The sequence below is a fragment of the Pleurodeles waltl genome, chromosome 12 (genome assembly GCF_031143425.1).
Source record: "Pleurodeles waltl isolate 20211129_DDA chromosome 12, aPleWal1.hap1.20221129, whole genome shotgun sequence".
Lineage (NCBI taxonomy): Eukaryota > Metazoa > Chordata > Amphibia > Caudata > Salamandridae > Pleurodeles > Pleurodeles waltl.
The window spans coordinates 679070176-679094116 of NC_090451.1; the positions used below are offsets into that span (position 1 = coordinate 679070176).

The 23941-nt window shown below is 47.2% G+C and overlaps 7 non-coding genes across 7 annotated transcripts; all 7 read left to right on the forward strand.

Annotated features, from left to right (window-relative positions):
* Positions 1–772: 772 nt before the first annotated feature.
* TRNAT-CGU (transfer RNA threonine (anticodon CGU)) lies at positions 773–845 on the forward strand. The gene has a single exon. It is a non-coding gene; the product is annotated as a tRNA-Thr (tRNA).
* A 430-nt stretch (positions 846–1275) lies between these two features.
* TRNAT-AGU (transfer RNA threonine (anticodon AGU)) lies at positions 1276–1349 on the forward strand. The gene has a single exon. It is a non-coding gene; the product is annotated as a tRNA-Thr (tRNA).
* A 1948-nt stretch (positions 1350–3297) lies between these two features.
* On the forward strand, positions 3298–3371 carry TRNAT-AGU (transfer RNA threonine (anticodon AGU)). Its single transcript has one exon. It is a non-coding gene; the product is annotated as a tRNA-Thr (tRNA).
* A 1438-nt stretch (positions 3372–4809) lies between these two features.
* On the forward strand, positions 4810–4882 carry TRNAT-CGU (transfer RNA threonine (anticodon CGU)). Its single transcript has one exon. It is a non-coding gene; the product is annotated as a tRNA-Thr (tRNA).
* Positions 4883–5312: 430 nt separating this feature from the next.
* On the forward strand, positions 5313–5386 carry TRNAT-AGU (transfer RNA threonine (anticodon AGU)). The gene has a single exon. It is a non-coding gene; the product is annotated as a tRNA-Thr (tRNA).
* Positions 5387–6831: 1445 nt separating this feature from the next.
* TRNAT-CGU (transfer RNA threonine (anticodon CGU)) lies at positions 6832–6904 on the forward strand. Its single transcript has one exon. It is a non-coding gene; the product is annotated as a tRNA-Thr (tRNA).
* A 429-nt stretch (positions 6905–7333) lies between these two features.
* Positions 7334–7407, forward strand: TRNAT-AGU (transfer RNA threonine (anticodon AGU)). Its single transcript has one exon. It is a non-coding gene; the product is annotated as a tRNA-Thr (tRNA).
* The last annotated feature ends 16534 nt before the right edge of the window (positions 7408–23941 follow it).

Genomic DNA, 23941 nt, shown 5'->3' on the forward strand with positions numbered 1-23941 from the left:
AAGAGAATGTTAAAGAAAAGGAAAGAGACAACAAAGAAATTGAAAGTTCAATTTAACTAATGCATTTTACTCACAACACATACTTTTATATTCTATAGCTAGGGTAAGTCACTCATTAAGGAAGTATTCTAAAATAAATGTGGTCTTCTCACCCATAGTGTTTGACAACAGAGTTGTATCAACTTAGAAAAGAAAATTGAAAAACAAGATTTCTATTGCACTCCATTCTGTTATCAGATCCAGTAAAGTTTGTGATGCAGGTTCTGTGGCCTAGGTGGTTAAAGTGTCTTTATGGAAAACAGGAGATCCTAACTTCAACTCTTAGCAGCACCTTTCTCTTTTCATAGTTAAATAACAGATTAATTTCATTAGATGAACCTTTGATATAATTTAAAAATGAAAAATTTTAATCAGCTTACTATTGAACAATTCATCTTGATACTAAATAAAATTCAGAGTATTTTCAAGATGACAGAAGCTAGACTGTGAATGTAAAATGAAGGGTATATCAAAGAGGAAGATAAATAGGAAATCAAACCATGGAGTTGAAGAGGAAAAGTGATGCAATCCTCTACAATAATAATTTGTGAAACACTCAAAAATGTAATCTACTTTTATGAGTACATTTTAACAAAGACTTTAGGTATTCTTCTTAAGTGATGGGGAATTCTTTTATGTCTAAAGTAATAACACAGAAAAAGAAGACTCCACAGAAGGCATTGAGAACCAATAATGCAACTAAGTGAATTATTCAATCGCCTAAGGACAAAGAGGTGCTGTGGCTTAGTGGTTAAAGCGTCTGTCTCGTAAACAGGAAATCCTGAGTTCAAATCTCAGCAGTACCTCAAATTTGGTCCAAACTTATAGAATTTAATTTCTTCAAGAAAATGTTAAATACAGTTTAAAAACAAGAGTAGACTCCTATTCACTTTGGAATGCTTCATCTCATAATGAAATAAGCACTTGGTATTTTGCAGAATTTCAAAGCAATACCATGCATGAATAAGGGAAATGAGAATTACAACGACCAGGAAAGAGATGAAAATTAAATTTAGAGGTGAATTTAACTAATGCATTTCACTCACAAGACATAATTCAATATATTAGAAGAACGGTAAGCCACCTCTTATGGAAGTATTTTTAAATAAATTTGGTGTTCTCACCTACAGTGTTTTAGAACCGAGTTGTGTGAACTTAGAAAAGAAAATTAAAAAAACAAAACTGATTTCTATTTCACTCCATTCAGCTAACTATTTCAATAAACTTTGTCACACAGGTGCTGTGGCTTAGCTGGTTAAAGCGCCTGTCTAGTAAACAGAAGATCCTGAGTTCAAATCTCAGCAGCACCTTCATATTTTAATTGTTAAATTACAGATCAGTTTCCTGACATGTTCTCTAACCCAATTTAAAAATGAAAAATCTGAGTCATCTTACTAATAGACAGTTCATCTTAATATTAAACAAAATTCAGAGAATTTTCATGGTAACAGAAGCAATACTTTGAATGTAAAAGGAAGAGTAAATCAAATAGGAAGGTATATATGAACTAAAACCCTAGAGTTGAAGGCAATTGATGTATTCCTCTACAATTATTATGTGTAAACCACTCAAAAATGTAATCCACTTTTCCAAGTACTTTTTAACTAAAATGTAGGTATTCTTCTTAAGTGGTGGGGAATGCTTTTCTGTTCAACATTTCACCACAGATAAACAAGACTGCACTGAAGGCAGTGAGGACAAGTCATCTCCACAAAGTCAGCTATTCATATTTTGTAAGATACGTAGGTGCTGTTGTTTAGTGGTCAAAGCTTCTCTCTCATAAATAGGAAGTCCTGTTTTCAAATTTCAGCAACACTTTAGAATTAGTTCAAACTTTTAAAACTCAATTTCTTCAAGTAAACATTAAATATAGTTTAAAAACAAGAGTAGTGTTCTGTTGACTTTAGAATGCTTGATCACCAAATGAAATAAACACTTTGTGTTTTGCAGAATTTCAAAGCAATACCACAAATGAATAGGGGAAAAGAGAATGTTAAAGAAAAGGAAAGAGACGACAAACAAATTGAAAGTTCAATTTAACTAATGCATTTTACTCACAACACATAATTCAATATTCTATAGGTAGGGTACGTCACTCATTCAGGAAGTTTTTGAAAATAAATGAGGTCTTCTCACCTATAGTGTTTGACAACAGAGTTGTATCAACTTAGAAAAGAAAATTGAAAAACGAGATTTCTATTGCACTCCATTCTGTTATCAGATCCAGTAAAGTTTGTCATGCAGGTTCTGTGGCCTAGGTGGTTAAAGTGTCTTTATGGAAAACAGGAGATCCTAACTTCAACTCTTAGCAGCACCTTTCTCTTTTCATAGTTAAATAACAGATTATTTTCATTAGATGAACCTTTGATATAATTTCAAAATGAAAAATTAGAATTAGCGTACTATTGAACAATTCATCTTAATACTAAATAAAATTCAGAGTATTTTCAAGATGACAGAAGCTAGACTGTGAATGTAAAATGAAGGGTATATCAAAGAGGAAGATAAATAGGAAATAAAACCATGGAGTTGAAGAGGAAAAGTGATGCAATCCTCTAGAATAATAATTTGTGAAACACTCAAAAATGTAATCTACTTTTATGAGTACTTTTTAACAAAGACTTAGGTATTCTTCTTAAGTGATGGGGAATTCTTTTATGTCTAACGTAATAACACAGATAAAGAAGCCTGCACAGAAGGCATTGAGAACCAATAATAGCAACTAAGTGAATTATTCAATTGCCATAGGGCAAAGAGGTGCTGTGGCTTAGTGGTTAAATCGCCTGTTTCGTAAACAGGAAATCCTGATTTCAAATCTCAGCAGTACCTCAAATTTGCTCCAAACTTATAGAATTTAATTTCTTCAAGAAAATGTTAAATACAGTTTAAAAACAAGAGTAGACTCCTATTCACTTTATAATGCTTCATCTCATAATGAAATAAGCACTTGGTATTTGCAGAATTTCAAAGCAATACCATGCATGAATAAGGGAAATGAGAATTACAAAGACCAGGAAAGAGATGAAAATTCAATTTAGAATTGAATTTAACTAATGCATTTCACTCACAAGACATAATTCAATATTCTAGAAGAACGGTAAGCCACCTCTTATGGAAGTATTTTTAAATAAATTTGGTGTTCTCAACTACAGTGTTTCAGAACAGAGTTGTGTGAACTTAGAAAAGAAAACTAAAAAAACAAAACTGATTTCTATTTCACTCCATTCAGCTAACTATTTCATAGAACTTTGTCATGCAGGTGCTGTGGCTTACCTGGTTAAAGCACCTGTCTAGTAAACAGGCGATCCTGAGTTCAAATCTCAGCAGCACCTTCATATTTTAATTACAGATCAGTTTCCTGACATGTTCTCTAACACAATTTAAAAATGAAAAATCAGAGTCATCTTACTAATAGACAGTTCATCTTAATATTAAACAAAATTCAGAGAATTTTCATGGTAACAGAAGCAATACTTTGAATGTAAAAGGAAGAGTAAATCAAATAGGAAGGTATATATGAACTAAAACCCTAGAGTTGAAGGCAATTGATGTATTCCTCTACAATTATTATGTGTAAACAACACAAAAATGTAAACCACTTTTCTAAGTACTTTTTAACTAAAATGTAGGTATTCTTCTTAAGTGGTGGGGAATGCTTTTCTGTTCAACATTTCACCACAGATAAACAAGACTGCACTGAAGGCAGTGAGGACAAGTCATCTCCACAAAGTCAGCTATTCATAGTTTGTAAGATAAGTAGGTGCTGTTGTTTAGTGGTCAAAGCTTCTCTCTCATAAATAGGAAGTCCTGTTTTCAAATTTCAGCAACACTTTAGAATTAGTTCAAACTTTTAAAACTCAATTTCTTCAAGTAAACATTAAATATAGTTTAAAAACAAGAGTAGTGTTCTGTTGACTTTAGAATGCTTGATCTCCAAATGAAATAAACACTTTGTGTTTTGCAGAATTTCAAACCAATACCATAAAAGAATAGGGGAAAAGAGAATGTTAAAGAAAAGGAAAGAGACAACAAAGAAATTGAAAGTTCAATTTAACTAATGCATTTTACTCACAACACATAATTTTATATTCTATAGCTAGGGTAAGTCACTCATTAAGGAAGTATTCTAAAATAAATGTGGTCTTCTCACCCATAGTGTTTGACAACAGAGTTGTATCAACTTAGAAAAGAAAATTGAAAAACAAGATTTCTATTGCACTCCATTCTGTTATCAGATCCAGTAAAGTTTGTGATGCAGGTTCTGTGGCCTAGGTGGTTAAAGTGTCTTTATGGAAAACAGGACATCCTAACTTCAACTCTTAGCAGCACCTTTCTCTTTTCAAAGTTAAATAACAGATTAATTTCATTAGATGAACCTTTGATATAATTTAAAAATGAAAAATTTGAATCAGCTTACTACTGAACAATTCATCTTGATACTAAATAAAATTCAGAGTATTTTCAAGATGACAGAAGCTAGACTGTGAATGTAAAATGAAGGGTATATCAAAGAGGAAGATAAATAGGAAATCAAACCATGGAGTTGAAGAGGAAAAGTGATGCAATCCTCTACAATAATAATTTGTGAAACACTCAAAAATGTAATCTACTTTTATGAGTACATTTTAACAAAGACTTTAGGTATTCTTCTTAAGTGATGGGGAATTCTTTTATGTCTAAAGTAATAACACAGAAAAAGAAGACTCCACAGAAGGCATTGAGAACCAATAATGCAACTAAGTGAATTATTCAATCGCCTTAGGACAAAGAGGTGCTGTGGCTTAGTGGTTAAAGCGTCTGTCTCGTAAACAGGAAATCCTGAGTTCAAATCTCAGCAGTACCTCAAATTTGGTCCAAACTTATAGAATTTAATTTCTTCAAGAAAATGTTAAATACAGTTTAAAAACAAGAGTAGACTCCTATTCACTTTGGAATGCTTCATCTCATAATGAAATAAGCACTTGGTATTTTGCAGAATTTCAAAGCAATACCATGCATGAATAAGGGAAATGAGAATTACAACGACCAGGAAAGAGATGAAAATTAAATTTAGAGGTGAATTTAACTAATGCATTTCACTCACAAGACATAATTCAATATATTAGAAGAACGGTAAGCCACCTCTTATGGAAGTATTTTTAAATAAATTTGGTGTTCTCACCTACAGTGTTTTAGAACCGAGTTGTGTGAACTTAGAAAAGAAAATTAAAAAAACAAAACTGATTTCTATTTCACTCCATTCAGCTAACTATTTCAATAAACTTTGTCACACAGGTGCTGTGGCTTAGCTGGTTAAAGCGCCTGTCTAGTAAACAGGAGATCCTGAGTTCAAATCTCAGCAGCACCTTCATATTTTAATTGTTAAATTACAGATCAGTTTCCTGACATGTTCTCTAACCCAATTTAAAAATGAAAAATCTGAGTCATCTTACTAATAGACAGTTCATCTTAATATTAAACAAAATTCAGAGAATTTTCATGGTAACAGAAGCAATACTTTGAATGTAAAAGGAAGAGTAAATCAAATAGGAAGGTATATATGAACTAAAACCCTAGAGTTGAAGGCAATTGATGTATTCCTCTACAATTATTATGTGTAAACCACTCAAAAATGTAATCCACTTTTCCAAGTACTTTTTAACTAAAATGTAGGTATTCTTCTTAAGTGGTGGGGAATGCTTTTCTGTTCAACATTTCACCACAGATAAACAAGACTGCACTGAAGGCAGTGAGGACAAGTCATCTCCACAAAGTCAGCTATTCATATTTTGTAAGATACGTAGGTGCTGTTGTTTAGTGGTCAAAGCTTCTCTCTCATAAATAGGAAGTCCTGTTTTCAAATTTCAGCAACACTTTAGAATTAGTTCAAACTTTTAAAACTCAATTTCTTCAAGTAAACATTAAATATAGTTTAAAAACAAGAGTAGTGTTCTGTTGACTTTAGAATGCTTGATCACCAAATGAAATAAACACTTTGTGTTTTGCAGAATTTCAAAGCAATACCATAAATGAATAGGGGAAAAGAGAATGTTAAAGAAAAGGAAAGAGACGACAAACAAATTGAAAGTTCAATTTAACTAATGCATTTTACTCACAACACATAATTCAATATTCTATAGGTAGGGTAAGTTACTCATTAAGGAAGTATTCTAAAATAAATGAGGTCTTCTCACCTATAGTGTTTGACAACAGAGTTGTATCAACTTAGAAAAGAAAATTGAAAAACGAGATTTCTATTGCACTCCATTCTGTTATCAGATCCAGTAAAGTTTGTCATGCAGGTTCTGTGGCCTAGGTGGTTAAAGTGTCTTTATGGAAAACAGGAGATCCTAACTTCAACTCTTAGCAGCACCTTTCTCTTTTCATAGTTAAATAACAGATTATTTTCATTAGATGAACCTTTGATATAATTTCAAAATGAAAAATTAGAATTAGCTTACTATTGAACAATTCATCTTAATACTAAATAAAATTCAGAGTATTTTCAAGATGACAGAAGCTAGACTGTGAATGTAAAATGAAGGGTATATCAAAGAGGAAGATAAATAGGAAATAAAACCATGGAGTTGAAGAGGAAAAGTGATGCAATCCTCTACAATAATAATTTGTGAAACACTCAAAAATGTAATCTACTTTTATGAGTACTTTTTAACAAAGACTTAGGTATTCTTCTTAAGTGATGGGGAATTATTTTATGTCTAAAGTAATAACACAGAAAAAGAAGACTCCACAGAAGGCATTGAGAACCAATAATGCAACTAAGTGAATTATTCAATCGCCTTAGGACAAAGAGGTGCTGTGGCTTAGTGGTTAAAGCGCCTGTCTCGTAAACAAGAAATCCTGAGTTTAAATCTCAGCAGTACCTCAAATTTGGTCCAAACGTATAGAATTTAATTTCTTAAAGAAAATGTTAAATACAGTTTAAAAACAAGAGTAGACTCTTATTCACTTTAGAATGCTTCATCTCATAATGAAATAAGCACTTGGTATTTGCAGAATTTCAAAGCAATACCATGCATGAATAAGGGAAATGAGAATTACAACGACCAGGAAAGAGATGAAAATTCAATTTAGAGTTGAATTTAACTAATGCATTTCACTCACAAGACATAATTCAATATTCTAGAAGAACGGTAAGCCACCTCTTATGGAAGTATTTTTAAATAAATTTGGTGTTCTCACCTACAGTGTTTCAGAACAGAGTTGTGTGAACTTAGAAAAGAAAACTAAAAAAACAAAACTGATTTCTATTTCACTCCATTCAGCTAACTATTTCATAGAACTTTGTCATGCAGGTGCTGTGGCTTAGCTGGTTAAAGCGCCTGTCTAGTAAACAGGACATCCTGAGTTCACATCTCAGCAGCACCTTCATATTTTAATTGTTAACCCCTTCTGTGCCTTGGACGAGATGATCTCGTCCAATGCTACAGTTCCCCTGTGCCTTGGACGAGATCATCTCGTCCTGGGCACAGGGGAACTTGGGGGCTAGGCCCCAGGGGGGGCAGAAACCTCTAGGCACCAGGGACCATTTTTTTATTTTTTTTATTTTTTATGTTTCATTTCTTTTTTTTTTGGTGGGGAGCGACCCCTTAGGTAAGGGGCGCTCCCCTTGGGGGAAAATTATATTTTGGCCATTTCTGCCCCCTTGGGGGCAGATTGGCCTATTTTGATGAGGCCAATCTGCCCCCAAGGGGGGTAGAAACCACTAGACACCAGGGAATTATTTCTTTGCGTGAATTTCACGCAAAGGGAGCGACCCCTTAGGCAAGGGTCGCTCCCTGGGGGGAGGGCAATTTATTTTAGGCCATTTCTGCCCCCCCTGGGGGCAGAAACCTCTAGGCGCCAGGGCAAATTTTTTTTTTGTGTTTTTTTTTTTTTGTTGTTTCTTTTTTTAGAGATGGGGAGCGACCCATCAGGCAAGGGTCGCTCCCCTGGGGGGCAAATTGTATTTAGACCATTTCTGCCCCCCTGGGGGCAGATTGGCCGATTTTAGGTCAATCTGCCCCCAAGGGGGCAGAAACCACTAGGCACCGGGGATTTGTTTTGTGGCACCAATGTCACGCAGGGGGAGCGACCCCGTAGGCAAGGGTCGCTCCCGGGTGGGGTGGGGGTTGGGGGGGCAAATTTATTTTAGGCCATTTCTGCCCCCCCGGGGGCAGATCGGCCTAATATTAGGCTGATCTGCCCCCGGGGGGGGGCAGAAACCTCTAGGCGCCAGGGCAATTTTTTTTTTGTTTGTTTGTTTGTTTTTTTAGAGATGGGGAGCGACCCATCAGGCAAGGGTCGCTCCCCTTGGGGGGCAAATTGTATTTAGGCCATTTCTGCCCCCCTGGGGGCAGATTGGACGATTTTAGGTCAATCTGCCCCCAAGGAGGCAGAAACCACTAGGCACCGGGGATTTTTTTTTTGGCGCCAATGTCACGCAGGGGGAGCGACCCCGTAGGCAAGGGTCGCTCCCGGGGGGGGTGGGGGCCAGGGGGGGGACACATTTATTTTAGGCCATTTCTGCCCCCCCTGGGGGCAGATTGGCCGATTTTAGGTCAATCTGCCCCCAAGGGGGCAGAAACCACTAGGCACCGGGGATTTGTTTTTTGGCGCCAATGTCACGCAGGGGGAGCGACCCCGTAGGCAAGGGTCGCTCCCGGGGGGGTGGGGGCCGGGGGGGGGACAAATTTATTTTAGGCCATTTCTGCCCCCCCTGGGGGCATATCGGCCTATTACTAGGCCGAACTGCCCCCAGGGGAGGGCAGAACCCTCAGGGCACCAGGGCAATTTTTTTTGTTGTGTTTTTTTTTGTTTGTTTGTTTTTTTCATGATGGGGAGCGACCCATCAGGCAAGGGTTGCTCCCCTGGGGGGCAAATTGTATTTAGGCCATTTCTGCCCCCCTTTGGGGGCAGATTGGCAGATTTTAGGTCAATCTGCCCCCAAGGGGGCAGAAACCACTAGGCACCTGGGATTTGTTTTTTGGCGCCAATGTCACACAGGGGGAGCGACCCCTTAGGCAAGGGTCGCTCCCGGGGGGGTGGGGGCTGGGGGGGCAAATTTATTTTAGGGCATTTCTGCCCCCCCCCTCCCGGGGCCGGCTGAGCTAGAGGCCAAACTCCACAGGTAGGCACTTTGCAAAAAACACCTCTGTTTTCTGTGAAAAAATATGTTCTGTCCACGTTGTGTTTTGGGCCATTTCCTTTCGTGGGCGCTAGGCCTACCCACAAAAGTGAGGTACCATTTTTATTGAGAGACTTAGGGGAACGCTGGGTGGAAGGAAATTTGTGGCTCCTCTCAGATTCCAGAACTTTCTGCCACAGAAATGTGAGGAACATGTGTTTTTTTAGCCAAATTTTGAGGTTTGCAAAGGATTCTGGGTAACAGAACCTGGTCCGAGCCCCGCAAGTCACCCCATCTTGGATTCCCCTAGGTCTCTAGTTTTCAGAAATGCACAGGTTTGGTAGGTTTCCCTAGGTGCCGGGTGAGCTACAGGCCAAAATCCACAAGTAGGCACTGTTTTCTTTCAAAAAATGGGATGTGTCCACGTTGCGTTTTGGGGCGTTTCCTGTTGTGGGCGCTAGGCCTACCCACGCAAGTGAGGTATCATTTTTATCGGGAGACTTGGGGGAACGCTGGGTGGAAGGAAATTTGTAGCTCCTCTCAGATTCAAGAACTTTCTGCCACAAAAATGTGAGGAGCATGTGTTTTTGTAGCCAAATTTTGAGGTTTGCAAAGGATTCTGGGTAACAGAACCTGGTCCGAGCCCCGCAAGTCACCCCTCCTTGGATTCCCCTAGGTCTCTAGTTTTCAGAAATGCACAGGTTTGGTAGGTTTCCCTAGGTGCCGGCTGAGCTAGAGGCCAAAATCTACAGGTAGGCACTTCGCAAAAAACCCCTCTGTTTTCTCCCAAAATTTAGGATGTGTCCACGTTGCGCTTTGGGGTGTTTCCTGTCGCGGGCGCTAGGCCTACCCACACAAGTGAGGTATCATTTTTATCGGGAGACTTGGGGGAACATAGATTAGCAAAACAAGTGCTATTGCCCCTTGTCTTTCTCTACATTTTTTCCTTCCAAATATAGGAGAGTGTGTAAAAAAGACATCTATTTGAGAAATTCCCTATAATTCACATGCTTGTATGGTCACCCCGGAATTCAGAGATGTGCAAATAACCACTGCTCCTCAGCACCTTATCTTGTGCCCTTTTTGGAAATGCAAAGGTTTTCTTGATAGCAATTTTTTACTCTTTATATTTCAGCAAATGAATTGCTGTATACCCGGTATAGAATGAAAACGCACTGCAGGGTGCAGCTCATTTATTGGCTCTGGGTTCCTCAGGTTCTTGATGAACCTACAAGCCCTATATACCCCCGCAACCAGAGGAGTCCAGCAGACGTAACAGTATATTGCTTTCCATAATCTGACATTGCAGGGAAAAGTTACAGAGTAAAACGTAGAGAAAAATTTATGTTTTTTTCACCTCAATTTCAATATTTTTCTTTTTCAGCTGTTATTTTCTGTAGGAAACCCTTGTAGGATCTACACAAATGACCCCTTGCTGAATTCAGAATTTTGTCTACTTTTCAGAAATGGTTAGGTTTCTGGGATCCAGCATTGGTTTCATGCCCATTCCTGTCACTGACTGGAAGGAGGCTGAAAGCACAAAAAATTGCAAAAATGGGGTATGCCCCAGTAAAATGCCAAAATTGTGTTGAAAAATTGGGTTTTCTGATTCAAGTCTGCCTGTTCCTGAAAGCTAGGAAGCTGCTGAGTTTAGCACTGCAAACAATTTGTTGATGCCATTTTCAGGGGGAAATCCACAAGCCTTCTTCTGCAGCCAATTTTTCCAATTTTTTTGAAAAAAACGAAGTTTTCACTGTATTTTGGCCAATTTCTTGGCCTCCTTCAAGGGAACCCACAAAGTCTGGGTATCTCTAGAATCCCTAGGATGTTGGAAAAAAAGGACGCAAATTTGGCTTGGTTAGCTTATGTGGACAAAAAGTTATGAGGGCCTAAGCGCGAACTGCCCCAAATAGGCAAAAAAAGGCCTGGCACAGGAGGGGGAAAAGGCCTGGCAGCGAAGGGGTTAAATTACAGATCAGTTTCCTGACATGTTCTCTTACACAATTTAAAAATGAAAAATCTGAGTCATCTTACTAATAGACAGTTCATCTTAATATTAAACAAAATTCAGAGAATTTTCATGGTAACAGAAGCAATACTTTGAATGTAAAAGGAAGAGTAAATCAAATAGGAAGGTATATATGAACTAAAACTCTAGAGTTGATGGCAATTGATGTATTCCTCTACAATTATTATGTGTAAACCACACAAAAATGTAATCCACTTTTCTAAGTACTTTTTAACTAAAATGTAGGTATTCTTCTTAAGTGGTGGGGAATGCTTTTCTGTTCAACATTTCACCACAGATAAACAAGACTGCACTGAAGGCAGTGAGGACAAGTCATCTCCACAAAGTCAGATATTCATAGTTTGTAAGATAAGTAGGTGCTGTTGTTTAGTGGTCAAAGCTTCTCTCTCATAAATAGGAAGTCCTGTTTTCAAATTTCAGCAACACTTTAGAATTAGTTCAAACTTTTAAAACTCAATTTCTTCAAGTAAACATTAAATATAGTTTAAAAACAAGAGTAGTGTTCTGTTGACTTTAGAATGCTTGATCTCCAAATGAAATAATCACTTTGGGGGTGATTCTGACCTCGGCGGTAAAATGCCCTTACCGCCGGTCAGAAGACCGCCATAACACCGCCGCGGTCAACCGCCACGGTCATTCTGACCCACAACGGCCAAACCTCCAAAAATCCGTCCTCCACTGCAGCCCGCCACATCGGCGGGCAGCGATAAACTGGAGATGACCAAACCTCCACCGTCACGCCAACAGAAATACGCCCATGCCATTACGACCCACGAATCCACACGGCGGTCATTCAAACGCGGTATTCCATTGGCGCTACACACCGCCGCGGTCAGAATACACACACATCACCAAAACACAGCCACATTGGACAATTTGAAAAACACACACCTGATACACATACACACACCACTCCCACACAATCAACCAACTATAAAACACACACCCACATCACCCACAAACCCTTGCGACCCCAATTACTGAGAGAAGGAGAGAGAGACACAGCAGACAATCCAAAGCAAGACACACTGAGGCACACTACACCATCACACACACCACATAGTAGCACAAAGCACCACTCACCAACACACTCCTCATCACATACACCACCCCACACCTCACCCACACCACCCCATGGCACCCCAAAGGCATCCACGATTTTCGGACCAAGAACTCCGGGTCATGGTGGAGGAAATCCTAAGAGTGGAACCCCAGCTCTTCGGCTCGCAGGTGCAGCACACCAGTATAGCCAGGAAGGCGGAGCTATGGCAGCGGATCGTGGACAGGGTCAACGCGGTGGGACAGCATCCCAGGAATAGGGAGGACATCCGCAAAAGATGGAACGACCTACGGGGGAAGGTCCGATCGATGGTCTCCAGGCACAACATCGCGGTCCAGAAGACTGGCGGTGGACCCCCACCCACCCCTCCCGAATTTACATCGTGGGAGCAAGAGGTCTTGACCATCCTGCATCCTCAGGGCCTCGCAGGAGTAGCCGGAGGAATGGACTCTGGTAAGTCCCATCTCAACTACTATATCCCCCACACCCCACCAGCATGCCAACCCACACCCCCCACCCTCACCCCCAACCCCCGAGCACACATCCTTCCTGACAATGTCTCACCAGCACAACCCACCCATCCCAACACCAACTCCTGCATGCCAACACAAACCATGGGCACCCATCACCTAAGCATGACCACTGCACTAACCCCTCCCCCCCACTAAATACCCTCACAACACCTCCCTCCAGGGAATGCCTGCACTGGGGGACAAGGGCACCCACAACACGCATGCTATTGCACACACAGAAACAATAACCAAACTCTCTTACCCCATGCAGGACCCGAACGACAACACACCAGCCAGGAGGGTCCAGAAGTGTCCATCCCACCACCGGAACAGGCCCACACTGAGGATAGCAGCTCTGTCGACAGTGAACCTGATGACCAGCCCGGACCATCGGGGACCTCTGGGCAGTCGGTTCCCCTCACCCAGACACAGGCCACACCAGACCCGACCCCCTCTGCCGACACCAGCACAGCTCCCACCCAGCGGGCCCATGCCTCTGTCTCTAGGACAGCTCAATCAGCGGTGTGTCCGCCACTACAGGGCACCCAAGCTAACCCGACACCCCAACAACAACAGGGACCTGGGGGCAGTGGGAGCGGGCACACCGGCCAGGGGACAGAGGCCGGGGGAAACCGGGCAGCTCGGAGGGCTGCTGTGCGACAGGGGGGGGAGGAGAGGCCCAGGGAACCCACTCTCCAAGAGGCCCTCACCACCATCATGGGGGCATACCACCACTCCCAAGAAACGATGGCGACGGTACTGGCCAGGTTCACTGAGATCCAGGCACAGCAGGAAGAACGCTACATGGGGTTCAGGGAGGAGCTGAGAATCATCGGGACCGCAATGGGGACCATCGTCCTGGCCCTCCACAGGATAGAGGACGCGTTGCGGGACCATGGTGCACCACACAGGGCCCCTGTCACTAGGCCGGACCAGGAACATCCTACCACCTCCGCCGGAGCTAGTGGACAGGAGGTCCCAACACCTCGACAGCCCCCCAGAACCCCACTTCCTGCTGAAGAACAACCACCCCGTAAGAGGAGCCTGAGACCAAAGAAAAAGACAAGAGTAGGATGTCAAGACCCCCGCCAGCAGGACATACCCCCTCAAGTCTTCCCACTGTCCCACATTGCCACCCTGTCCAACCATGAACTGCCTATGCTCCATCCTTCCACAGGCAAAAGAACAATGCACCTGTGAGACTGAGAACTGGACTCTGCCATGGATATTCCTCCACCCCCACCCATCACCCTTAGAATCACATGTACCGGTATCTAGCACTGTAAATAAATCACATTTTGCACACAAACCTGTTTTGAGTCATGCTGTATTATTAACAAAGGGATAACATATTACTGTTCAATTTCTGTTCTGTCAATTAGTCATGACAACATACCAATGTCAATACGCTGTATTTCATGGGCGAACCAAGCAGAAGTCAGGTACTGAGTCAGACAGCACTGAGAAGGGAAGGGAAAGGCATAAATTAATAAAAAACATCTGTGGGGAACTACAGAAAGTATAGATGCAGGAGGCTAGAAGCAATTGTGAAATGGCGTGGGTGATTCTTACCTGGGTGTTACTGGAAATACTGTTGTATCACTCTGTCCCTATTGTCTGTGTCGTCCTCAGAGTCTTCCTCCTCTTCACTCTCCACAGGCTCCACGGCTTCTACAACACCACCATCTGGACCATCCTCCTGCAGGAAAGGCACCTGGCGTCGCAAAGCCAGGTTGTGAAGCATACAGCACGCCACGATCATATGGCACACCTTCTTTGGTGAGTACATTAGGGATCCACCAGTCATATGCAGGCACCTAAACCTGGCCTTCAGGAGGCCAAAGGTTCGCTCAATCACCCTCCTTGTACGCCCATGGGCCTCATTGTAGCGTTCCTCTGCCCTTGTCCGGGGATTCCTTACTGGGGTCAGTAGCCACGGCAGGTTGGGGTAACCAGAGTCACCTATTAGCCACACACGTTGTCTCTGTAGCTGCTCCATCACATAGGGGATGCTGCTATTTCGCATCACATACGTGTCATGCACTGACCCTGGGAACTTGGCATTTACATGGGAGATGTACTGGTCAGCCAAACAGACCACCTGGACATTCATCGAATGATAATTCTTTCTGTTTCGGTACACCTGCTCATCGTCTTTTGGGGGTACCAAAGCCACATGGGTCCCATCAATGGCACCAATGATGTTGGGGATATGTCCAAGGGCATAGAAATCACCCTTCACTGTGGGCAAGTCACCCTCCTCGGGGAAAATGATGTAGCTCCGCATGAGTTTCATCAGGGCAGACAACACTCTGCTCAAAATCTTAGAAAACATAGCCTGAGACATTCCAGATGACATGGCCACTGTGGTCTGGAATGACCCACTGGCCAAAAAATGGAGGACTGACAAAACCTGCACCAGAGGGGGAATCCCTGTGGGTTGGCGGATGGGGGACATCAGGGCTGGCTCCAGCTGGGCACACAGTTCATGGATAGTGGCACGGTCAAGTCGGTATCGAAGGATTATATGGCGTTCTTCCATTGTCGACAGGTCCACCAGCGGTCGGTACACGCGAGGATTCCTCCTTCTCATCCCAAGTCCCAGCGGACGGTGCCTAGGAAGGACAAAATGGAGCACAGAGTCAGCCAAACCACAGGTACGTACAGACAGCTTGCACAGTTAAAGAATGGCAATGGGTTGAAAGGCGTGTATGTGTGGCAATGCAAGGCCTAGGCCTGTGTGTCGCAGTCAAAATTAAGCCATGTGGGCCCTTGAAATGGCGGCTGCCTGACCTGTGAAGTGGGACAATGGGATGTGAGGTCACTGCGCTGGCGGGGCACACCGTGGCGGTAGGCGGTCGAAGACCGCGGCGCAAAGCCGCATTGGTTAACATTGAAGCCTATGGGTTTCAGGAGCCAATAACGAAGTGCGCCGGCGGTCGCGGTACGCACCGCCGCGGTACGCACCGCCGCGGACGTGACCGCCATTTTCTATCTGCTTAATCACTCGAGACCTGATCATCCACAGGAGAGGACCTATACTGCAAGTGCTGCTGTGACCTCGGTCTGGAAGATACAATGGCTGCTGCGACTGGGGAAAGGGCCCCTGCCTTCACGTCTGAAGAATTGGACAAGCTCGTGGATGGGGTCCTCCCCCAGTATGCGCTACTCTACGGTCCTCCAGACCAACAAGTGAGTACCCCGGGTGCTAATGGAATGGGCTATGCCTGTGTGGATTGGGGTGGATGTAAGTTGGTGGGGTGGGGGGCGAATGAGGAGTGCAACGCCCGACAGATGAGAGCATGTGCCATATGGCAAAGTGGGTGGGGGGGGGCCAATTACATCTAACATGCAGGCCATTGATGATTTCTTCCTTTCCACCCTGTACATGTCTAATAGGTCAGCGCCCATCAGATCGAGATTTGGCGTGCCATCGCCAAGGAAGTCCGGACCTTGGGGGTCCACAACAGACGGGGCACCCACTGCCGCAAGAGGTGGGAGGACATCCGCCGCGGAACAAGGAAGGCGGCAGAAACACTGCTGGGGATGGCCTCCCAACCTAGGAGGGGTGCCAGTCGCACCATGACCCCCCTGATGTCCCGGATCCTGGCGGTGGCCTACCCTGAATTGGATGGGCGCTTTAAGACATCACAGCAGACACAAGGGGGTGAGTATCAGCACATTCTCCTATCTTTCTGCGCAGTGGAGGCGTCTGGGTGGGGGAGGAGGGCTGTGGGTGACATTAGGCCAGGGCGCTTTCTGTAGTGTAGTCCTCTCCCTTAGGCATGGCCCTGTGCCCCCGGCCCCCACCTCTGTAGGGTGACAAGTACAGCCATTGAAGGTCCAGCATCTCCCATGTGCGCGTTTGACGTCTCTTGGCCTGTTGTCTTAGTCAGTAGTACTGAGTAGTGTACCCCGAATGCGCGGCTTAGTGCATTAGGCACCTGTGTCTGTCCTCTCCGCCAACGGTGTTGACATTGCATGCACTCAACCTGGTCTTCTTTTTTCTCCCCCCACCCTTTCTCTTCATCTTCTTGTGCATGTGTGCATTAGCATCATCAGGCGGAGGAGATATGGCATCGGAGCACGAGGGAGCTGCAGGACACAAGGCCCCGGTGGGCCCAGGAACAGACACCGAGGGCACCAGTGATCCGGAGGGCGAGGGGAGCACCACGACGGGGACCGCTGGTGAGAGCAGCGAAAGCGACACGTCCTCGGATGGGAGCTCCCTAGGGGTGGCGGCAACATCCGTGCCCCCGCCTCTACAGGTACAGCCGCCACCCAGCGCACCAGCCCCGCCCTCCCAGCAGCCCCTCAGTCTTCGCTCCGTGCCGGTTCGCCCAGGAAGGCGCGCGTCTCCTTCGCCCCAGGCACCTCAGCCCCTGCCCCTGTTGCCCCTGCTGCCCTCAGTGCGGAGCTCATTGACCTGGTAAGGACGCTCATTGTTGGGCAGACGACCCTTCTGAATGCCATCCAGGGTGTGCAAAGGGAGGTGCAACAGAGCAATGCGTACCTGGAGGGCATTCATTCGGGTCAGGCTGCCCATCAACAAGCATTCACTGCTCTGGCCTCAGCACTGACGGCAGCCATTGTCCCTGTTTCCAGCCTCCCTCTTCTGACTGCCTCCAGCCTGTCTCTGTCTCCTGTTCCTCAGCCTATCCCATCCACACCATCAGACCAGCCTGCACACACCTCAACACCCAAGAGCAGCTCATCCAAACACAAGCACCACAGATCCCGCAAACACTCACCCGAGCAACACCCAGATGCAGACATGCCAACAGCCACTGCCACCCCTGTGTCCCCCTCCTCCTCGTCTCCCTCCTCCCTCCCTGTGACGTCTACACTCACACCTGCATGCACCCCAACATCAGCCAGTGCTTCCATCACCACCTCACCCTCCAGTACAGTCCACACTCGTGCAGTCACCACCCCCACTGCCATGTACACGTCCCCTGTGTCCTCTCCCACTGTGTCTGTCACCCCCTCTTCCAAGACACACAAACGCAGGCAGCCACCCACCCAACAGCCATCCACCTCACGACAGCCTACAGCACCAGCACCTTCACCCAATGACAGCACACCTGACTCTCCTACAACCACCTCCTCTACCTCCACTTCCATCTCCACTTCTCTTACCCTTTACCTTGGCCCTAAAAAACTTTTCCTGGCTAACCTTAACCTCTTTCCCCCCGATGACCTCCCCCATCCATCTTCAAAGAGTCCCAAGAGCACCGCAGCCACCACCAGCCCAGCTTCGGGTGTCACTGTTGTGCCTGGGTTCTGGAGCCCACCCTTTGCCAGCAGTGACACATCGATCAGCAGCAAGGACACGTCCAGCCCCCCCCCCCGGCAAGAGGACCCGCAAAACCAAGGACCGCCGTGCGAGGACCGACAGGGCTGCCCCCAAGGAGCAATGTGCGGCCACTTCACCACCCACACCATCTGGGGGAGGCAAGGGCCCGAGAGCCCCATCAAAGGAGCGGAAGGGCAGCAGGAGCGCGGAGAAGGTGGACCCCACATGCCACATCCCAGCTGGGAAGGAGGACACTAAGGAGGCCAGGAGTCCGTCCCCGAAGGGTCCAGAAACGTCACGGTCCGAGGGCGACTGAACAGGGAGTCCAGGCCAGGTCTGGCTCCCTTGACCTGCTGGATGAGCACCGCTGAACAGGGCCCGCGGTGCAGAAGAGTACCGCTGAACAGGGCCCCGCCGTGGAGATAGGCACCGCTGAACAGGGCCCGCGGTGCAGAAGAGTACCGCTGAACAGGGCCCGCCGTGGAGATAGGCACCGCTGAACAGGGCCCGCGGTGCAGAAGAGTACCGCTGAACAGGGCCCCGCCGTGGAGATAGGCACCGCTGAACAGGGCCCGCGGTGCAGAAGAGTACCGCTGAACAGGGCCCCGCCGTGGAGATAGGCACCGCTGAACAGGGCCCGCGGTGCAGAAGAGTACCGCTGAACAGGGCCCCGCCGTGGAGATAGGCACCGCTGAACAGGGCCCGCGGTGCAGAAGAGCACCGCTGAACAGGGCCCCGCCGTGGAGATAGGCACCGCTGAACAGGGCCCCGCCGTCTCAAGCACCGCTCCGCTGGGCCCCGCCGTCTCAAGCACCGCTCCGCTGGGCCCTTCCTCTCAAGCACCACTCCGCTGGGCCCTTCCTCTCACGCACCGCTCCGCTGGGCCCTTCATTTCAAGCACCGCTCCGCTGGGCCCTTCCTCTCAAGCACCGCTCCGCTGGGCCCCGCCGTCTCAAGCACCGCTCCGCTGGGCCCTTCCTGTCAAGCACCGCTCCGCTGGGCTCCGCCGTCTCAAGCACCGCTCCGCTGGGCCCTTCCTGTCAAGCACCGCTCCGCTGGGCCCTTCCTGTCAAGCACCGCTCCGCTGGGCCCTTCCTCTCACGCACCGCTCCGCTGGGCCCTTCATTTCAAGCACCGCTCCGCTGGGCCCTTCTTCTCAAGCACCGCTCCGCTGGGCCCTTCCTCTCAAGCACCGCTCCGCTGGGCCCCGCCGTCTCAAGCACCGCTCCGCTGGGCCCTTCCTCTCACGCACCGCTCCGCTGGGCCCTTCTTCTCAAGGACCGCTCCGCTGGGCCCTTCTTCTCAAGCACCGCTCCGCTGGGCCCTTCCTCTCAAGCACCGCTCCGCTGGGCCCCGCCGTCTCAAGCACCGCTCCGCTGGGCCCTTCCTCTCAAGCACCGCTCCGCTGGGCCCTTCCTCTCACGCACCGCTCCGCTGGGCCCTTCATTTCAAGCACCGCTCCGCTGGGCCCTTCCTCTCAAGCACCGCTCCGCTAGGCCCCGCCGTCTCAAGCACCGCTCCGCTGGGCCCTTCCTCTCAAGCACCGCTCCGCTGGGCCCTTCCTCTCACGCACCGCTCCACTGGGCCCTTCATTTCAAGCACCGCTCCGCTGGGCCCTTCTTCTCAAGCACCGCTCTGCTGGGCCCTTCCTCTCAAGCACCGCTCCGCTGGGCCCCGCCGTCTCAAGCACCGCTCCGCTGGGCCCTTCCTCTCACGCACCGCTCCGCTGGGCCCTTCTTCTCAAGCACCGCTCCGCTGGGCCCTTCTTCTCAAGCACCGCTCCGCTGGGCCCTTCCTCTCAAGCACCGCTCCGCTGGGCCCCGCCGTCTCAAGCACCGCTCCGCTGGGCCCTTCCTCTCAAGCACCGCTCCGCTGGGCCCTTCCTCTCACGCACCGCTCCGCTGGGCCCTTCATTTCAAGCACCGCTCTGCTGGGCCCTTCCTCTCAAGCACCGCTCCGCTGGGCCCCGCCGTCTCAAGCACCGCTCCGCTGGGCCCTTCCTGTCAAGCACCGCTCCGCTGGGCCCCGCCGTCTCAAGCACCGCTCCGCTGGGCCCTTCCTGTCAAGCACCGCTCCGCTGGGCCCTTCCTCTCAAGCGCCGCTCCGCTGGGCCCTTCCTCTCACGCACCGCTCCGCTGGGCCCTTCATTTCAATCACCGCTCCGCTGGGCCCTTCTTCTCAAGCACCGCTCCGCTGGGCCCTTCCTCTCAAGCACCGCTCCGCTGGGCCCCGCCGTCTCAAGCACCGCTCCGCTGGGCCCTTCCTCTCACGCACCGCTCCGCTGGGCCCTTCTTCTCAAGCACCGCTCTGCTGGGCCCTTCTTCTCAAGCACCGCTCCGCTGGGCCCTTCCTCTCAAGCACCGCTCCGCTGGGCCCCGCCGTCTCAAGCACCGCTCCGCTGGGCCCTTCCTCTCACGCACCGCTCCGCTGGGCCCTTCTTCTCAAGCACCGCTCCGCTGGGCCCTTCTTCTCAAGCACCGCTCCGCTGGGCCCTTCCTCTCTAGCACCGCTCCGCTGGGCCCCGCCGTCTCAAGCACCGCTCCGCTGGGCCCCGCCGTCTCAAGCACCGCTGAACAGGGCACCGCCGTCTCAAGCACCGTTGATGGTTCACTGTGCCCACCATGCCTCCTCCTTGACCAGTGGAGACTGTCATCCACCTGATGGACTGTGGCTTTGCACTCCCCAGGATGGTCCAGTGGGCAGCCCACCCACTGTAGAGACATTGAGAGACTGTGGCTTTGCACTCCCCAGGATGGTCCAGTGGGCAATCCACCCACTGCAGAGACTTGAGAGACTGTGGCTTTGCACTCCCCAGGATGGCCCAGTGGGCAGCCCACCCACTGTAGAGACATTGAGAGACTGTGGCTTTGCACTCCCCAGGATGGTCCAGTGGGCAGCCCACCCACTGTAGAGACATTGAGAGACTGTGGCTTTGCACTCCCCAGGATGGTCCAGTGGGCAATCCACCCACTGCAGAGACTTGAGAGACTGTGGCTTTGCACTCCCCAGGATGGCCCAGTGGGCAGCCCACCCACTGTAGAGACATTGAGAGACTGTGGCTTTGCACTCCCCAGGATGGTCCAGTGGGCAGCCCACCCACTGTAGAGACATTGAGAGACTGTGGCTTTGCACTCCCCAGGATGGTCCTGTGGGCATGGTGGCTCCTCGTGGATCTGGCGTCGTGGACTCATGTGGCTGTGGTGCCCCCCCCTTCCCTTCCCCCTGAGGTGCCTGTAGTTTTTACATCTGATGCCCCTGCAGTGTTCTCTCCAAAGGACTCAGGTCTCCTGTGTGGGCTTTGCCCTTGTTTCTCAAGACTTTGGCCCACGGACATGCTGAATTCGTAGGATGTGCAGGACTTGGTACTTCAGTTATACACTGATGTGTATGTCATTTGTTTTGTTGTGGATATCTTTCATGGTTGTACGCTAATTTTCTGGAGCTTTTTGGTACATAAATATTTATTCCAAATATGATTATGTCCTAGCATTTTTCAGGGGTGTTTGGGTGGTGTCACTGTGACTTGGTGCTCTGCATTGGTGAGTACATGATTGGGGGGGGGGGGGGGGGTCGCATATGTGTGTGCCCGTAACCTTTCGTCCTCCCCCTCCCGTGTGTCGTAGGTGCAGTACTCACCGTTGTCGTCTGCGCCGGACTTCGTACTCGTGGTAGATGAAAAGGTAGACGAGAGCAGGTAGGATGTTTAATTCGGCTTCCATGCTGTCCTCCGTACTCGTGGAGTGTGTTTTGGTGAGCGTTTTCCCGTTCGTAGTCTGTTTCCGCCGTGTTTTTATCGGCGGTGCTCCCGCCCCGGAAAAGGTGGCGGATTGGTGAGTTATGATAGTGTGGGCGGTACATTGTCTGCCGCCTGCCTGTTGGCGGTGACCGCCGCGCTGTTTGTCTGTACCGCCGCGGCGGTCGGAGTGTTAAGTTGGCGGGCTGTGTTGGCGGTTCCCGCCAGGGTCAGAATTCCATTTTTTGGACCGCCAGCCTGTTGGCGGGTTGGCCGCCGCTTTAACACCGACCGCCAGGGTTAGAATCACCCCCTTTGTGTTTTGCAGAATTTCTAACCAATACCATAAAAGAATAGGGGAAAGGAGAATGTTAAAGAAAAGGAAAGAGACAACAAAGAAATTGAAAGTTCAATTTAACTAATGCATTTTACTCACAACACATAATTTTATATTCTATAGGTAGGGTAAGTCACTCATTAAGGAAGTATTCTAAAATAAATTTGGTCTTCTCACCCATAGTGTTTGACAACAGAGTTGTATCAACTTAGAAAAGAAAATTGAAAAACGAGATTTCTATTGCACTCCATTCTGTTATCAGATCCAGTAAAGTTTGTGATGCAGGTTCTGTGGCCTAGGTGGTTAAAGTGTCTTTATGGAAAACAGGAGATCCTAACTTCAACTCTTAGCAGCACCTTTCTCTTTTCATAGTTAAATAACAGATTATTTTCATTAGATGAACCTTTGATATAATTTAAAAATGAAAAATTTGAATCAGCTTACTATTGAACAATTCATCTTGATACTAAATAAAATTCAGAGTATTTTCAAAATGACAGAAGCTAGACTGTGAATGTAAAATGAAGGGTATATCAAAGAGGAAGATAAATAGGAAATCAAACCATGGAGTTGAAGAGGAAAAGTGATGCAAATCCTCTACAATAATAATTTGTGAAACACTCAAAAGAACGAGTTACTTACCTTCGGTAACGACTTTTCTGGTGGATACATTAGCTACCTGTGGATTCCTCACCTAATGAATACTCCCATGGCGCCAGCATTCGACGGAAATCTTCTTACTAGTCTCTGCACGTCGACGAGGACGTCACTCTAGCCCACGCGACGCCGTCTGACGTCATACAGGCAATAAGAGGTCCTCGACGACGTGCGGACGTCAGTACCAATCATTTTTTACGTGCATGAGAACAACCAGGCAATGCAATGAAAGAGCAAGGCAACATCCCATTACATTGTAAAAATACACAACATTGCATGAATAACTGTAAATCTTTTATATATATATATAACTCTCTCTTTTTTTTTTTTTAAATATATATATATACACATCAAGTATATACACAAAGATATATACATATATACATATATATAAATATAATATATACAACATCTATTGCACCCTCAAAGACCAAGAGGAGCGTACTCAAGGATTACTTGGTAAGACCAGAAAGGCAACGGGGAGGCGGGTGGTACCGTGAGGAATCCACAGGTAGCTAATGTATCCACCAGAAAAGTCGTTACCGAAGGTAAGTAACTCGTTCTTCTGATGGATACAACTACCTGTGGATTCCTCACCTAATGAATAGAGTCCCAAAGCAGTACCACGCCCGGCGGTGGGTGCCTAAATGGTCAAACCAAGAAATCCTGCAGCACTGACCATGCAAAATGGCCGTCCCTTCTAACCTCAGAATCCAAACAGTAATGTTTTGCAAAAGTGTGAAGGGACGACCAAGTTGCGGCCTTGCAGATGTCGACCACAGGAACACCTCTGGCCAAGGCCGAAGTGGCCGACTTAGCTCTGGTGGAATGAGCTCTAATGCCCTCAGGAGGATCCTTCTTTGCCAAAGAGTAACAGATTTTAATGCAAAGAACAACCCACCTGGATAGTGTTCTCTTGTGGACTGCCTTTCCTCTCCTCTTGCCCACGTATCCAATAAACAGCTGATCCTCCAGCCTGAAATCCTTTGTTCTATCAATAAAGAAGCTCAACGCTCTCTTTGGGTCCAGACGGTGCAGTCTTTCTTCCTCTTTGGAAGGATGAGGCGGAGGATAGAACGTGGACAAAGTAATTGCCTGAGCCAAATGGAAAGGTGAAACAACCTTCGGGAGGAAAGCAGCCTTGGTCCTCAACACCACCTTATCCCCATAAA